Source organism: Vicia villosa, linkage group LG2 (assembly GCF_029867415.1).
Source record: "Vicia villosa cultivar HV-30 ecotype Madison, WI linkage group LG2, Vvil1.0, whole genome shotgun sequence".
Taxonomy (NCBI): Eukaryota; Viridiplantae; Streptophyta; class Magnoliopsida; order Fabales; family Fabaceae; genus Vicia; species Vicia villosa.
In genome coordinates this window covers 142,966,114-142,980,664 of record NC_081181.1, presented here as the reverse complement: position 1 = coordinate 142,980,664, position 14,551 = coordinate 142,966,114, and positions in this window count along the sequence as shown.

The following is a 14,551-nucleotide window of genomic DNA, read 5'->3' as shown; positions in this document are numbered from 1 at the left end:
AATATGCAGGAGATTGCTGATCTGTTATCCTTTGAGCGCCGAGGGTTCACTCTTAACCCTTCCGGTTATATTCAAAAGATGGACAGGAAGAATATGACTCAAATGGCGCAGTTGTACACAGTTTTTCTCCTGAACAATGTCATGCCGAGGAGCCACACTTCTGACCTGGCCATTGACATGTCTTGTCTTTTGTTTTGGATTATGACAGGTGGAGAGGTGGATGTGGCTCAAATCATTTCTGAGGAGATTAGGATCGTGGCTTCAAGTGGTACCAAGTCAGGGACGAAGCCTTCTGCTCGGCTTGGTTTTCCAAGTTTGATAATGGGACTTTGCAGGAAAGCAGGTGTGGAGTTTCATAATGTGGCAAGCATGAAATCCACTAGTGTTGTGGACACCGGCTATGTGCCCAGGCATTGCTCTCCTAAGCTAGGTGTCCAGCAGCATCCTCAGCCACAGAACATGGCTCCTCCTGCTGGTGGTAGGTATAATGAGGAATTAGCTTGCAGGTACAATTGGGCGTATTTTGATGCCAACAGAAGATCACAAGCTATGATTCATGATTCTCTCTGCAAGCTCTATCGCCACCAAGTCAATCCGGCGGATGTTCCCTCTTTTCCTACTAATGAGGAGTATGAGGCTCATTGTGCATGGCCTGCGGAGAGGCCATTTTTCATAGAGGGGGATGGTGAAGAGGAAGAAGAGGAAGGAGATGGCATGGAGCAGAATGAGGAGGAGGATTGAGGATATCCAGTGTTGATTTGTTATTGTTGTTATTTAGTTTATGTTTAGTTCTATAACACTTTGATTTTACTTTTTGTTGTTGAACTAGTAGCATAATTTTCTATTGCTTTTGTTAGTAACTACTTTTGTGCCATCCGTATGAGGATGAGGTTTGATGTACTTTGATGGCCGTGGGTGCCACCCGAACATATATTTTATAGGCAACTTATGCCTTTGTTGATTAAGTATTTTGTTTAAGTAATGTGTGCTTGTGTGGACAATATATGCCCTTGTTGTTATAATATTGTGTTTTAGTAGTAGAATAGTGTACATATATTATATGTTAAGGTGTATATAATTTTTTGTGTTTGTCTTGGAATAGAAGTGATGCTCTAAAGAAGAAAAAGTGATAAGGTGTGTCAACATCAAAAATTTGGATGGTGATGATAATATTCTTGATGATGTTCATACCAAGGTAAGTATTTTGTTGCTTTGTAGATTATAAGGTGACTATGAACTAAGGGCTTTACACAAAGTTTTTGTCACATTGCATTCTAGAAATTTTGTTTGTGTTTGAATCAAAATTAGGACAAAACTAGATAAGTGAGTGGACTTCCATTGTGTACAAAAATAAGAGTGTTCTAGTGATTGATGTTAACTCAAATGATTCATGTTTAATCTTGCTTTGTATGAGACATTAGAACTTAGAAGGGATCGAGGCAAATTTTTTGAGTAGTATGAGAAAAACCACCTTAAACAAGGCTACCCGTGAGTGTGTGATCTTTTGTAACCAATTTTGAGCCTAAATTTTTGTTTTGTCAAGTGAATCAAAGGAAAACACAATGAATTTTGATAAAGAGAAGAAGTGATTCACTTGACAATTTCTTTGGCAAACGCTTAACCCAATAGTACTTGAACCTTGAATGGAAAGCATTGATGTCTTTATAGATAGAAATGTTTAAAGTTGGGGAGAGATGTTTCTTAAAGATAAAGAAAAGAAAGAAAATGGTGGTGCAATGCATTCTTTGAAAAAGGAAAATCAATGAAAAGAATTGAGAAAGAATGAGCATATGATAAAAGAGGAAAAATTTTATGATTTAAAGAAAAGGAAAGAATGCATTGTATGGTGAAAAACAAAAGGGTAACATATTAGTAGTGTTGTACATAAATAATGCTTTCCATGATCATTCGCCCTTTTTGTTTCAATGGCCGTGTACATATAATATCACTTGTTTGGAAGGCCAAGTTACAACCGAATGAAGTCCTCAGTGATCTTTGTCTCTATTGTCTCGTGTACATAGTACAGATGAATATATGAATTGTTTTGGATGTGCATCATTGCTAGTGAGTGTGATTTGTCCCTTTTGCTATCATGGCAATTGTACTTCAATTATTTTGTGAAGTGAAACCTAGGTGATTCATTCATGAACATTATCTTTTTAATGCAATTGTGTTGAAAAGTTTGTGTTCAGAAAGTGGTTCATAGTCATGTTAGAATCTTGTACAAGCAAGGAAGACTTATCTGGTAGGTATGTAACTCAAGTTTGAACCATTCAATTGATGTTACTAACCTTATGTGATTTGATGATGTATGTTTTTAAGCTAGCTTTGTTCGAGGACAAACAAAGATCAAAGTTGGGGAGAGTTGTTAGAATCCCATTTGTGCATATTTTGTATATAAGTTTTGTGGTATTTCTTAAACTCTTGTGCCAAATTTGATTACCTTTTGATATATTAGTATGTAAATAAATAACTTTGTGTTTATTTTCTAAATTAAGTTAGTTTATTAACTCTTGTAATGTTTTCTTCAGGTTTTAACAAATTTTGGGTAAGATGGAATGAGAAGAATGATCAAAACAAGCTTGCAATGATGGTGGAATACAAAAAGAAGGAGTTTTGTGCAAGAAGGTCCGCTTAGCGGAGTCCAAGCGGACCCAGGCAGAGATTTTTCCACCAACAAGTCCGCTCAGCGGAGTTGAAGCGGGCATGGGCAGGGACGAGCAACAAAGTTGGCTCCGCTCAGCGGACCCCCTCCGCTCAGCGGACCTTGAAGACAAATCAGATATTTTGGCTGCTCCGCTCAGCGGACCTACTTTTCCAACTTTTGTTCTTAGCCACATAAAATTGATGATTAAAAGAGATTAGGATAGTTCTTATCAATATAGACATTTTGGAGAAAAAGCTAGGGCAAGAGAAGAAGAAAAAAACCATTTTCCTTAAGAGAAAATCAAGATTTCTAAACATCTTTCTTTGATCTTCTTGAGTTTGATGTCACTAAATCTTGGTTTGTTGCTTGTTGTTGAAGCTTCCATGGATATGGAGGGCTAAGTTTCATCTTGTGTCAAGATTAGAGGTAGTTAGTTTGTAAATATGTACTTTCTTTGATCTATTATGTATGAACTTAGTTAATGATTAATACATGGTGAATATCTTGTTATTTAGGTTTCATTTGTTGTTTTGGATCATTATTGAGAGATATGTTTCAAAGCTAGACCTAAAAGATATTCATCTATCAATAAACAAACTCTAGATTTAGATTTGTGAGTTGATAATCACAAGTATCAAGCTTTTAAGATTATCATGTTGATTGTCGGCATGAGAGATCATCTGACGGTGAATATGATAATAATCACGATATTGCTTTAGAGATAAACGGTATCGAGAGGATACGTGATTGTATTAATCATGAATAGGTTCATATATATAATCATTAGAGTACATATGAAGCAAACTAATGAACACTAATCTTGACACAGTTTTACCAAACCGTTTTTAAATCCTAAGTTATTGTCTTTAATTTCTTTTCATGCTATTTATCTTTCATGACACTAAAAACATCCAAAACCTTAACTCAAAATACACTAAGCTGTAGAACGGCGATAATATCGCATCAATCTCTGAGGAGACGATACTAAAAATACTTATCCTATACTTTCTAACAAATTGGCGCAGTTGCCGGGGATTGGCGTTAAGATATTATAAGCATAGCAATAGTTTTTGTGTGTTTTGAGTATAAATATTATTATTATTGCCTAGTCTTTGCTCACTTTTTGGTTAGTGTTTCAGCTCTGGTTTATGCGTGGGAGTGTACCAGCAGATCAGCTTCTTTTTGATCCAGAAATTGAAAGAACCGCAAGGAGATTGAACAGTAAAACCAGAAGAAGAAGGAAACTAGCCAAAGAACGAAGATTAGCCCAAGAAGCTACTACTTCATCAGCACCACAAGTTATAGAAGAAGAGATGGCAGGGCATGGAGAACAAGATCCACCACCACCACCACCACCACCACCGCCTAGAGCACCATGTGCTAACAGTCCAAGAAGAGCAGCCCAGTTTGCCCGAAATGACAACAATGCAAGAAATTCTGAAATGAAGACTGGCATTCTTCAGCTACTTTATGCTAGTCCCTTTGTAGGTCTTGATCATGAGGACCCATATACACACTTGACAAAGTTTTATGAAATTGCTGGAGCAGTAGGAGCCCCTGAAAGAGAGGAAGAGCAGGTGTTTAAGAGATTATTCCCTCACTCCTTAATTGGCAAAGCAAAGGATTGGTATCTAGACCAACCCACTCAAACCATGACAAATTGGAATGAGTTAGAAGAAAAGTTTCTTGATAGGTTCTTCCCTCAGTCACGGTTACTTGAAGCAAAAACAGCAATTTCAGTGTTCTCTCAAGGTGTGAATGAAACTCTCAATGAGGCATGGGAAAGGTATAAGTCAATATTGAGAAAGTGTCCTAGTCATGGATTTGACGAACTTACTCAGATTCACATTTTTCGTAATGGCTTACAACCACAACCTAAGCTTCTGTTAGATGCTACTGCTGGAGGTTCCTTGATGGCTAAGACAGCAGAGGGGGCAATAGAGATAATTGAGAAAATGGCCAGAAATGATCATCAGGTGCAACATAACCGAGGAGTTGTTCAAAAGAAACCGGGACTTATTGAATTAGGAACCAATGATGCTATTCTTGCTCAGAACAAGCTTCTTTCTCAACAAGTGGAGGAGCTTACAAAACAAATGGCAAGGTTACCTCAACAACTCAAGGAATTACATGATCCTAACAAGAATAAACAAGTTGCTTCGTGTGAGCTTTGTAGTGGAGACCACCCTACCGGATATTGTCCACCGGTGAATGAAGTGAATTACATGGCGAATCAAAATCAAGGAGGCTATCAACAAAGACAAGCTCCTTACCAAAACCAAGGTGGATACCAACAAAGGCCTAATGCACCACAATATGGCCAAGGGTGGAGACAAGATAATTATCAACAAAGACAAAGTCCTTATCAACAACAACCACCTTCTCAAGACAAGCCTTCAAAGTTGGAGGAGACTCTAAATCAATTCATGCAAGCATCAATGGTGAATCAAAAGAGTAATGAAGCGGCAATAAAGAATCTAGAGACTCAAGTCGGCCAACTTGCAAAACAACTAGCCGAGAAGCAAACCGGACCATCATTCACGGCAAACACTCAAACCAATCCTAAGGAGCATTGCAAAGCGGTTGTAACTAGGAGTGGGAGGGTGCTTGAAAGTGAAGTGGAGAAGGAGATTGAGGAGGAGGAAGTTAGGATAGAAAAGGAGAAAGAGGTAGAAAGTGAAGTAGAACCAAAGAAAAATGAGGGAGTTTTAGTTGAAAATGAGAGTGAAGAAAAAAATGAGGAAGAAAAAGAAAAAAATAGAGAGAAAAAGAGAAAGATTCAAGAAGGAAAGAAGAAAGTTATGATGGCTTATCAAAAATTAAAAATGACTTATCAAAAATATAAATTTTTTTCATAAACTTTTCTACTTAAAAAGAGCCTTTATCCGAAGACTTTTTGAAGTAAATTCATCAACTAGGTCGTCATATTTTACTGTCTCCAAAAGATCATTTTCAACCGCTATCAATGTCATCCATTAAGTCTTTCTTGTAATATGGTAGACCGCAAATAAGTCTTTAACAATTTCAATTTAGAAAAACTCCTTTCATTTCCACATTGGATTAAAGTATATGCATTGCAATAATTATTTTTTCATTTTGTGTAGTTTACGTCGATTGGTTTTATATAATATTATATCGCTTTATAATTTTCTCTAACCTTCTAATTGATACACATATATAAACATCAATAAACTCAAATGCTTTAATATCACCAACAAAATTTACTATATTGTGGTCATTATTCAATGGCCTAAGTTCATAAGTAAATGAAAACAAAGAATTTCAGTAGCATGGACATTCTATATTGTTATACCCTTTTTTAATCATTTTTTAAATTTACATACACGACATTAAGTCCACATCTCAATTCTAATTCATTTTAGAAACAAAACTATCTTCATACCATTTCACAATAATATATATAAGTTGACCTCTACGGAGACTTCTAATCCAAACCATAATAATATATACACATGATTCTGTCTACTACCAACAAGAGATTAAGGGTGATCAGTTCTTCAATTTGTCAATAGATTGTCGACAACCATAATAAAGCATAAACCGTCGTTACCACATAATAGCATCCTTTCACAATTTGCACTCAAATTCATTAACAGCGTCATAATCCAATAATTTACTCTTTGGTTTACAACTCCCACAACTTCCTTCTCACTTGATCTCGTCGATGAGACACCATCGCCCAAACATATTACACAGTCTGCTTTGTACTCACTTAGCATCACACAATTGTTAACTATTTTCCAACTCCATAATTACTAATATACTTGTACATCACAATTCGACTTGTCCCAACCAAAGTCCTTATCTGGGCAGAAGACTTTAACAATATTCACAACTCTTGGTTTTACTCTAAATCTCCTAATATCTTTCACATCTGAATCTCATTCCAATAGGAATCTTAAGAAATCTTCTTCACATTGAATTGGTGATAGAAACTCTCTACAATTCTTCTTTTACGCATGCCGCCACTTTGGCATCCCAAACACGACTTCAATCATTCTAAAAGTTTATTTCCCTTTTACTACTACTTCACTTTTCCTTAAAAGCCATCGGCACCCAAATCATTTTTAGTAACGAACATCTCATTCTCTCGACTTATTTGTCAACAACATGTTCCACTTGACTTCGTTTTGAACAACTACGATAATTACCGTTTTTATTCAAAAAGCCTCACGTTTCCGTAACCAACTTCTGAGTACCTCCATGCATGAATGCATATACTGTACTTTAAACGCTTCCATAAGGTAGAACCTCTTCGTAGGTTCAAGCAGCAGATCAATCCGATATCCGGAACATAAGATGTGAATCTTCCAAGTTATCCGAAAATGTCAGCATCGACATCATACCGTAACACACCTTACAACATCATTCAAAACAGCTTTTTTTGTATAATCACCAACACTTTTAAATTCGTATTCATCTTTTCGAATTCCTGACTCTGACTTGCGATCCATAACCATCCAACAACATCATCAACCTTTAACAATCACTCATATGAATCCCATGACAAAGTCTGCAGTAACTTTTGTCATTCTAACATCGCTCTAATGTCGACATTACACGCAAGGTTAATCCAAAACCGACAACTGTACGGTCAACCAGCAGCGACGAAACTTCGCAACTTCATAAGTTCCATTTTCTAAAATTATCCATTCCACTTAGCAATCACCTTCAGAAAATGTTAGGGATTTACACTCTACTCGTACATCAACAATCATCAAATTTCCCTTCATCCTCCGAGGAGTACTCATCTACAATGTCGGATCATTCTCTATCAAGCTGTTTCAACTTGATTACAAACAAAATCTTGAATCCATGTCTTCTTCGGATTCGGGGAACAACGGAATTCCAACAATACTTGCAATGTCTCCATCAGCAGCACACTGAGCCAACATCTTACAACTGAACATATCCGAGAAGCAACGCTTCTCCCCTACTTATCTCAAACTAACACCTTCATATAATCGATTAGGAAGAAAACAAGTACCGACAGTGTTTCGCACATATGTCACGTACTAAGAAACAACATGTCGACAAAATTCAACTGTCACACTACTCTACTGACTCGACAACTTGGTCGGACAGACCGACCTGCTCTGATACCACTAATCTAACACCCCATTTCTACCCGGCAAGAATTATAGAAATCATAGTTATAAAATTTAAACAACATATGGGATGCCACATTTTCAACTTTAAAACAACGACAATTAATCGCAATTAAAACAAATACATAACACATCACATTCGGATGAACCGATAACAACATAATTTAGTCTTTGAAACCAAACAACTTTGTATTACTTACGCAGCAAAATAACAATATTCAATTTTAAATAACATATCATCTTGTTCAACTAAAACAACTTGAAACATCATGGTACTTCTTAAAATTCAACTTAAAAATTCAGCAACATGAAACAAAGGCAACAACTAAACAACTATGTCCATCCCCCGAGTGTTACGTATCAGAGTGACATCCCCAACTCGAACTATAGAAGATAACTATTCTTCATTCTTGTTTACCTGCACATTACCAACATAGGGGTAACATTCAAAGAGAAGGGTGAGATATCGAACTATATAAACAAGTGTATGATAAATAATATGTTAAAATTCGAGTATATAAAATCACCACTTCATACAAATAGTTACTATAATATTCATAACTTATTAACACAACAACTCAAACATGCGACTTAAAATGCGACTCACGATAATGCACATGCATGTGGTACCATTGGAGCAGAACTCCCAACTTAAAAACTGCCAATGAGTAGAGGCATCAACAAGGCATAAGCCTTCAACTTAAAAACAAGGCATAAGCCTCTAACTTAATATTTTTCCAATCCAAGCCAACTTACAGAGCATAAGCCTCAAACTTGATAATGCAATTTATGCGACGCAATATGGATGTCATACAACAACAATAATAATTCATCAACAACACATCAACTTAGCAACATTGTACCAATAAATAGAGGTACTCATCATCACTTCGACACTGGCCATAGGCCTACAACTTAGTATCAACATATCAACAACAACAAATCAACAATAAAGTTCCAACAACGACATATCAACCACAAATCAACACAAATAATTCAATGGCAATTCAACGACAAATCAACATTGGCCATAAAGCCTACGACTTTATCTTGCCAATACTTAGCGGCAATTCAACTAAATTCATCACCACCTGCAAATTCACATTTTTCAACTAAGTACTCAACAAACCAAATCACCAAAACACACCACAACCGTTCCCATATTACTCGGATAGTTTTCAACTAAAACCGGTTAATTAATTTATTGGTTAAAATTACTAATACTCCTACGCGGTACTGTTTTCATCAATTTCCTATTATTAATACTAGTCCTCTGCTATTAACATTTACTCTGCTACAAAAATCCTATTTCGGCCATTATTCTTATTCTCACCAAAAAATGCTTCTGCTGCTAAACCAATTTATGTTCCTGTTGCTAATATACAATTTCTGCAAATCGTGTTAAGCTATTCCCAGAAAATTACTCTGTTAACCATGTACTTGCATCAGGATATCAACCATTAAGAAACAAACATAAATTAAGTGACACTATTTTTCTCTATGGGCTAAATAATCAAGAAAAGGAACAAAACTTAGTGATCTAATCCATTTTCCTATGATGAGCATAACGCCCACCCCACCTTTCATTATGAATCTGGGACGCCCACCCCTTACACATGGGGCTCCCACCCCATACTCTTATCTGCTGAGGTTCTTTGGCATGGTACTGTCTAGAGACTTGGTTGGCGACTAATTACAAATCTCTCTTGGTTTTTTATTGAGAAGCTCCCATCTCTTGGGCGAGGACCATGCCGACAATGAGGATTTCATACTTTTCCTAATTGTTGCTAGCTTTGAACTCAAAATTCAGATCTCGCTCAATCAATATGTCGCCAAGCCCCTTCAAGAATAATTTCGCGCAACTTCCCTTCACGTTTGAGGCACCATCGAGTGATAATATCCACTATGAGGCGTCTCCGTGTCTGCAAGCAAGCTAAACTTGGCCAAAAAATCTGCCAGAGCTTGGGATTTGATGCTTCCTCTCAAAATTTACTAGATATCATACTTTGAGAGTTCTACCGCCCGAGACACCATTCTTCTCACCATATTTGGTTTCTTTCAAGAACCATTGAACAAAATAGTTGGTTTTCACAAGGATGTTCAGGCTTTGGAAATAAGACCGTCGTAGCCTTCTCACTGTGACAGAAACAACTAGCGTCAACTTCTCAATATTTTGACATCTTATTTTAGATCCTCTAAACACCTTGCTTACAAAATACAATGGCCTTTCTGCCTTATCCATTTCCTGGATGAGTATTGAGCTTATCACATGATATATAACTAAGACGTAGAGGAGTAATGGCGAGTCCTCTCTCAGGCGAGTGAGAATGAGAGGTGATACGAGGAAAGCTTTTACCTTAAATAAATCCTCCTTGCATTATGAAATCCACTCGAACCTCTCTTTCTTCTTTAGGGAGGAAAAGAATGGGAAAGCCTCGTCGCCCGCACATGAGAGGAAGCGAGATAAAGCGGAAATGTGACTTGTAAGTTGTTGCACGTCTTTGATATTAATGGGGCTTCTCATATTGATGACGGCTTGACATGCCCCTCTTTGTCGGCATATACCCAAGGAACTTCTCGTCTTGAACCCTAAAAGAACACTTAGTGGGATTCAAGTTCATGTTATACTTCTGACTGACTACAGGACATCCTATAAGTACGCAACATGGTTGCGCCCTTCGATGGTTTTCACTATCATGTCGTCAACATATAATTTTATTTTCAACCTTATCTTGTCGGAAATTACAACGTCCGTGAGTCACTAATAGGTGGCGTCAACATTCTTGAGGCTGAAGGGCATGACATTGTAGTAGTAGTTTCTATGATTCGACATGAAGGTTGTCTTGGGAGTCTAGGGGATCCATGCCAATATGGTTGTACCTTGAGTAGACATCCATAAAACTCAATATGTGATAGCCTAAGTACCCATTAATTAGGCGATCAATTTATAGTTGAGGATATGGGTCCTTAGCGCTGGCAATATTTAGGTCAGTGAAATCAACGCACATGCACCACTTATTCATTGCTTTCCTCACCAACACCATGTTAGCTATCCAGATAGAATATTTTGTTTCGGTGATAAATCTGGTGCATGATAGCTTGCCCACTTCCTCGTCAATGGCGACTCTCATCTCCTCGCCAACTTCTCACTTTTTCTACGCCACTGGCTTGGCAGTAGGGTCGATGGAGAGGCGATGACACATTACTCTAGTGTCTATTCTTAGAATGTCAGGGGAGCCTAGGTGAATAAGTTGAAGTTTCTAATGAGTTGGTCGACTAGCTTGTGCTCTTATACCTCGACAAACAAAGTGTCTTTTTTCGTCACTTGATGGGCCAATGGGCCTATCTTGACTTCTTTCAAATCCTCCATGGGTATGATTCGTTTGTTGTCAGCACCCAACCTAAGACCCCAACAATCAATGTCTATATATAAGGCTTTAGGGAGGGGCGCCCACATGGGCAAACTCTTCTCTCTCGGTCGCCAAGCTGCTCTGGTAACATTCTTGAGCGCTTTATTGGACTCCTCAAATTATTCCAACACGACCTAGGATGATGTTGTAGGGCGACATGGCGTCAACAATGAGGTAGCTAAATTTGATCGCCTTGGTGTTTGTTCCTTCACCACAAGTTATTTCTAGGGTTACGTGGCCATTCACTTGTATATGTTCACATGACAGTCCTATTAACAAACTCTGGAAGGTTTTGATGTCGTTGGGATCCAATTGAAACCTCTGGCAAGCATCCTAGAATAGGATATCAGCAGAACTCACAAGATCTATCACGACTCACTTGACGTCCCAGTTTCCATGTTGCACAATGATGACTAGGGGTTCATTATCATGAGGGGGTTTTCAGCGGCATCACTGTAAGAGATTGTGATGCCGATTCTTGATTCTCCTTGTTCTCTTTTTGGAAACCTTAGGGATATGATCTTCTCGGTAAGCACATATCTAGCGTATTTCCTTAAGGAGGATTTAGAACTTCCTCCACCAACGAAACCCCCTACTATGGTTTTGACCCTAGAATTTAGAGCTCTATCAACTATCCTCGAACAAAAATAGAAATGATGATAATAAATGACGTATGACCCAGTTTAGTTTAATCGTGGCCCCGCGTTGGGCGTCATTGTACTTGTCAAAAAGTACAAGTATGTGTGGTATCCCTACACAAGTAGGCGATACTCAAAGGCCTTAGTAATTTTATAACAGTTAGGGTTTTCATGAAGCAGTGAGAGGTCATGTATAGTGGTGTTATGGTGAAAAGATAAGTCATCTCACATTATGTGAAAGGCTATGTATTATGTGGTATTATGTGTAAGTTATGATATGTCTTTCTTCTGTTAGAGGAGAAGCATTTATAGAGGTCATTGGGAATGATAACAACCCACCTAGTCAATGGTGGATCGTTGAATCCCTTCTTTCTAGGATGTCGTTGATAAGTTCCAAAATATAGTTATTTTGTGTATGTAAATAGTGGCACTTATCGATACTTTTTGTTAATACCGTTTGAATAATTCCCCGTTTTGTGTATAAATACGTATACTTTGTGAATAGTTGTATTTTCATATAATTTTATAACTTTTGATAGTTTTTGTGTCTTTTTTAGGTATTCTTGCGTATTTGGAGCATGAGCAATAACGTGTCAAAGACACAGCTTCAAACGCGCGATTTTGAGCAACGGAACCAACTCGTCAACGAATAAAGCTCAAAATCAAAGAATAATAAATCCTCAATTTGGTTGATATTTTGTCATTGTTATATAGGAAATTGAATAAGCTTTCCAACGCTTCGAACCGGGCGCAAATCGGAGTTACGGTTCTCAAGTTATGACATTTTTACTAAAGCTGTTTTTTAATGACAGCAGCTTCGGCGCGGCACGCCCTCCTGCGCGCGACGCGCGCTATACTTGAGTTAAAATTATATAAATAGGGGAAAATAGATTTTTTAGGTTATGTTTTGGGTATTTTTGAACCCCAATCCATCATACTTCATTTTTTGGTCTTGAGAGCTTGAAAAGCATAAATGGAGGGTGCAACTCGACGATTGGAGTGGATGATTCTTGGATCGTGATTGACACCGCGAGAATGTTGATTCCTTTTCTCTCTTCCCTTTGTAGTTTTCATTTGTTGTGAGTTTGTATGTAAGTTTATCTTGATTATATGTATATTTATTGCTCATGGTGTTGTATGAAACTCATTTTACAAATTGATGTTGATGATTGCTTTCTTTATTTGGCTTTGGGTTGTTGCAGAAATGGACGGTTCGAATCCGGATTTAGGATGAACATCTATTGGGTTTTAATTCTAGAGATAGATTAAGGCTTAGTGGTCACTTGCGTATCAAAGCTTAATGCTTCAGTGTTGTTCGTGTTGTGTTGAGAAATTGCCAACGCGAGCAAAACGGTTGATTTCTCACTTTAGGTTAGACATAACCTCTGTGTGAGTGGTACGTGATAATATTGACGAGTGATTTAGGTTGAGTACAACTGGGTAGAAAGTTTAAGTATTTTATAGGGTAGATGAAATACAAACCCGAGAGTTCTCTACTTTCCGAATAATGAATTCTTTTTATGTTCATACGTTTAATTCCCGCATTTACCGTTTTAACCCATTTTAACCCAAACTCATTAGCGCGAGAAATTGTCGAACGGCGATTCGATAACCACTAATCCCTGTGGAGATGATATGATAAAACTAAATAAATACTTACTTTTGCTTGCCGCTTTACCGCATCAACAGTCGTAGATCAGTTATTGACTATGACTTCTCGCTGACTAAGAAACATCCTTCTCCATATTTCTCATAACTGGATGAGTGAGAAACACTTAGGGAAAAGTGACTTCTACCAGGGATGACATATGGTCCTCGCCCCTTCTGAAGGCTACAACCCTTCCACTTTTACTGGACATTTTACAAATATAACACTATAAAAGCATTTAAAAAAAAACGTGCACTTTAATAGAAACATGATCTTGCACAAAAGTGGAAGACAATGATATTTTAATGACAACATAATTCTTATAGATACATACGAGTGTTAAAACCATAAATATACATGGTAATTAACTACAAATTACCCATGATAAAGTTGAAGTTGAGAAACATGATGTCAATTTCCCGTTAAACAATAGATTTCATGATAAAATTCAATGATGCGATTGCAATTTTGACTTCGCGATACGATTGTTTTACCATCCTGCCACACTATTGAAATGAAAATACCAATATGCCATGAAATGAAAAAAAAACACCAAAATGTCACACATTTCTTTCATGTCCGGCCAGGCCTTGGACGGACTGGTGAAGAAATTTTTTACCCTGTTAGGGTCCGGCCAGGGGTGGGCCGGACGCTAACTGGGCCTTTTTTTTCGTTTTTTTTAATTGATTTAAATGATTTATTTATTATAATAATTGTTTTTGAGAAATGCTAACAACACTCTCTTTTCAACATTCTCTCCAACGCTCACCTTCTTATTGGTTCAAACATGTGTGGGTCCTACCACTTTATGTGGGATTCATTTTCAAAGTGAGGGACCCACAGATGTTCTAACCAATAAGAAAGTAAGTGTTGGAGAGAGTGTTGAATAGAGAGTGTTGTTAGCACTTCTCATTGTTTTTTATTATATTAATGATTAAAATATAATAAAAAAATTAAAAAAATATTATTTTAATTATTAAAAATACGAGTAAGGCACGAGTTGGACGAGCATGTGTAGGTTCGGCCAATAGATGGCCGAGCGCATATATTATATTATTTTTTTGCCTATAAATAAGATT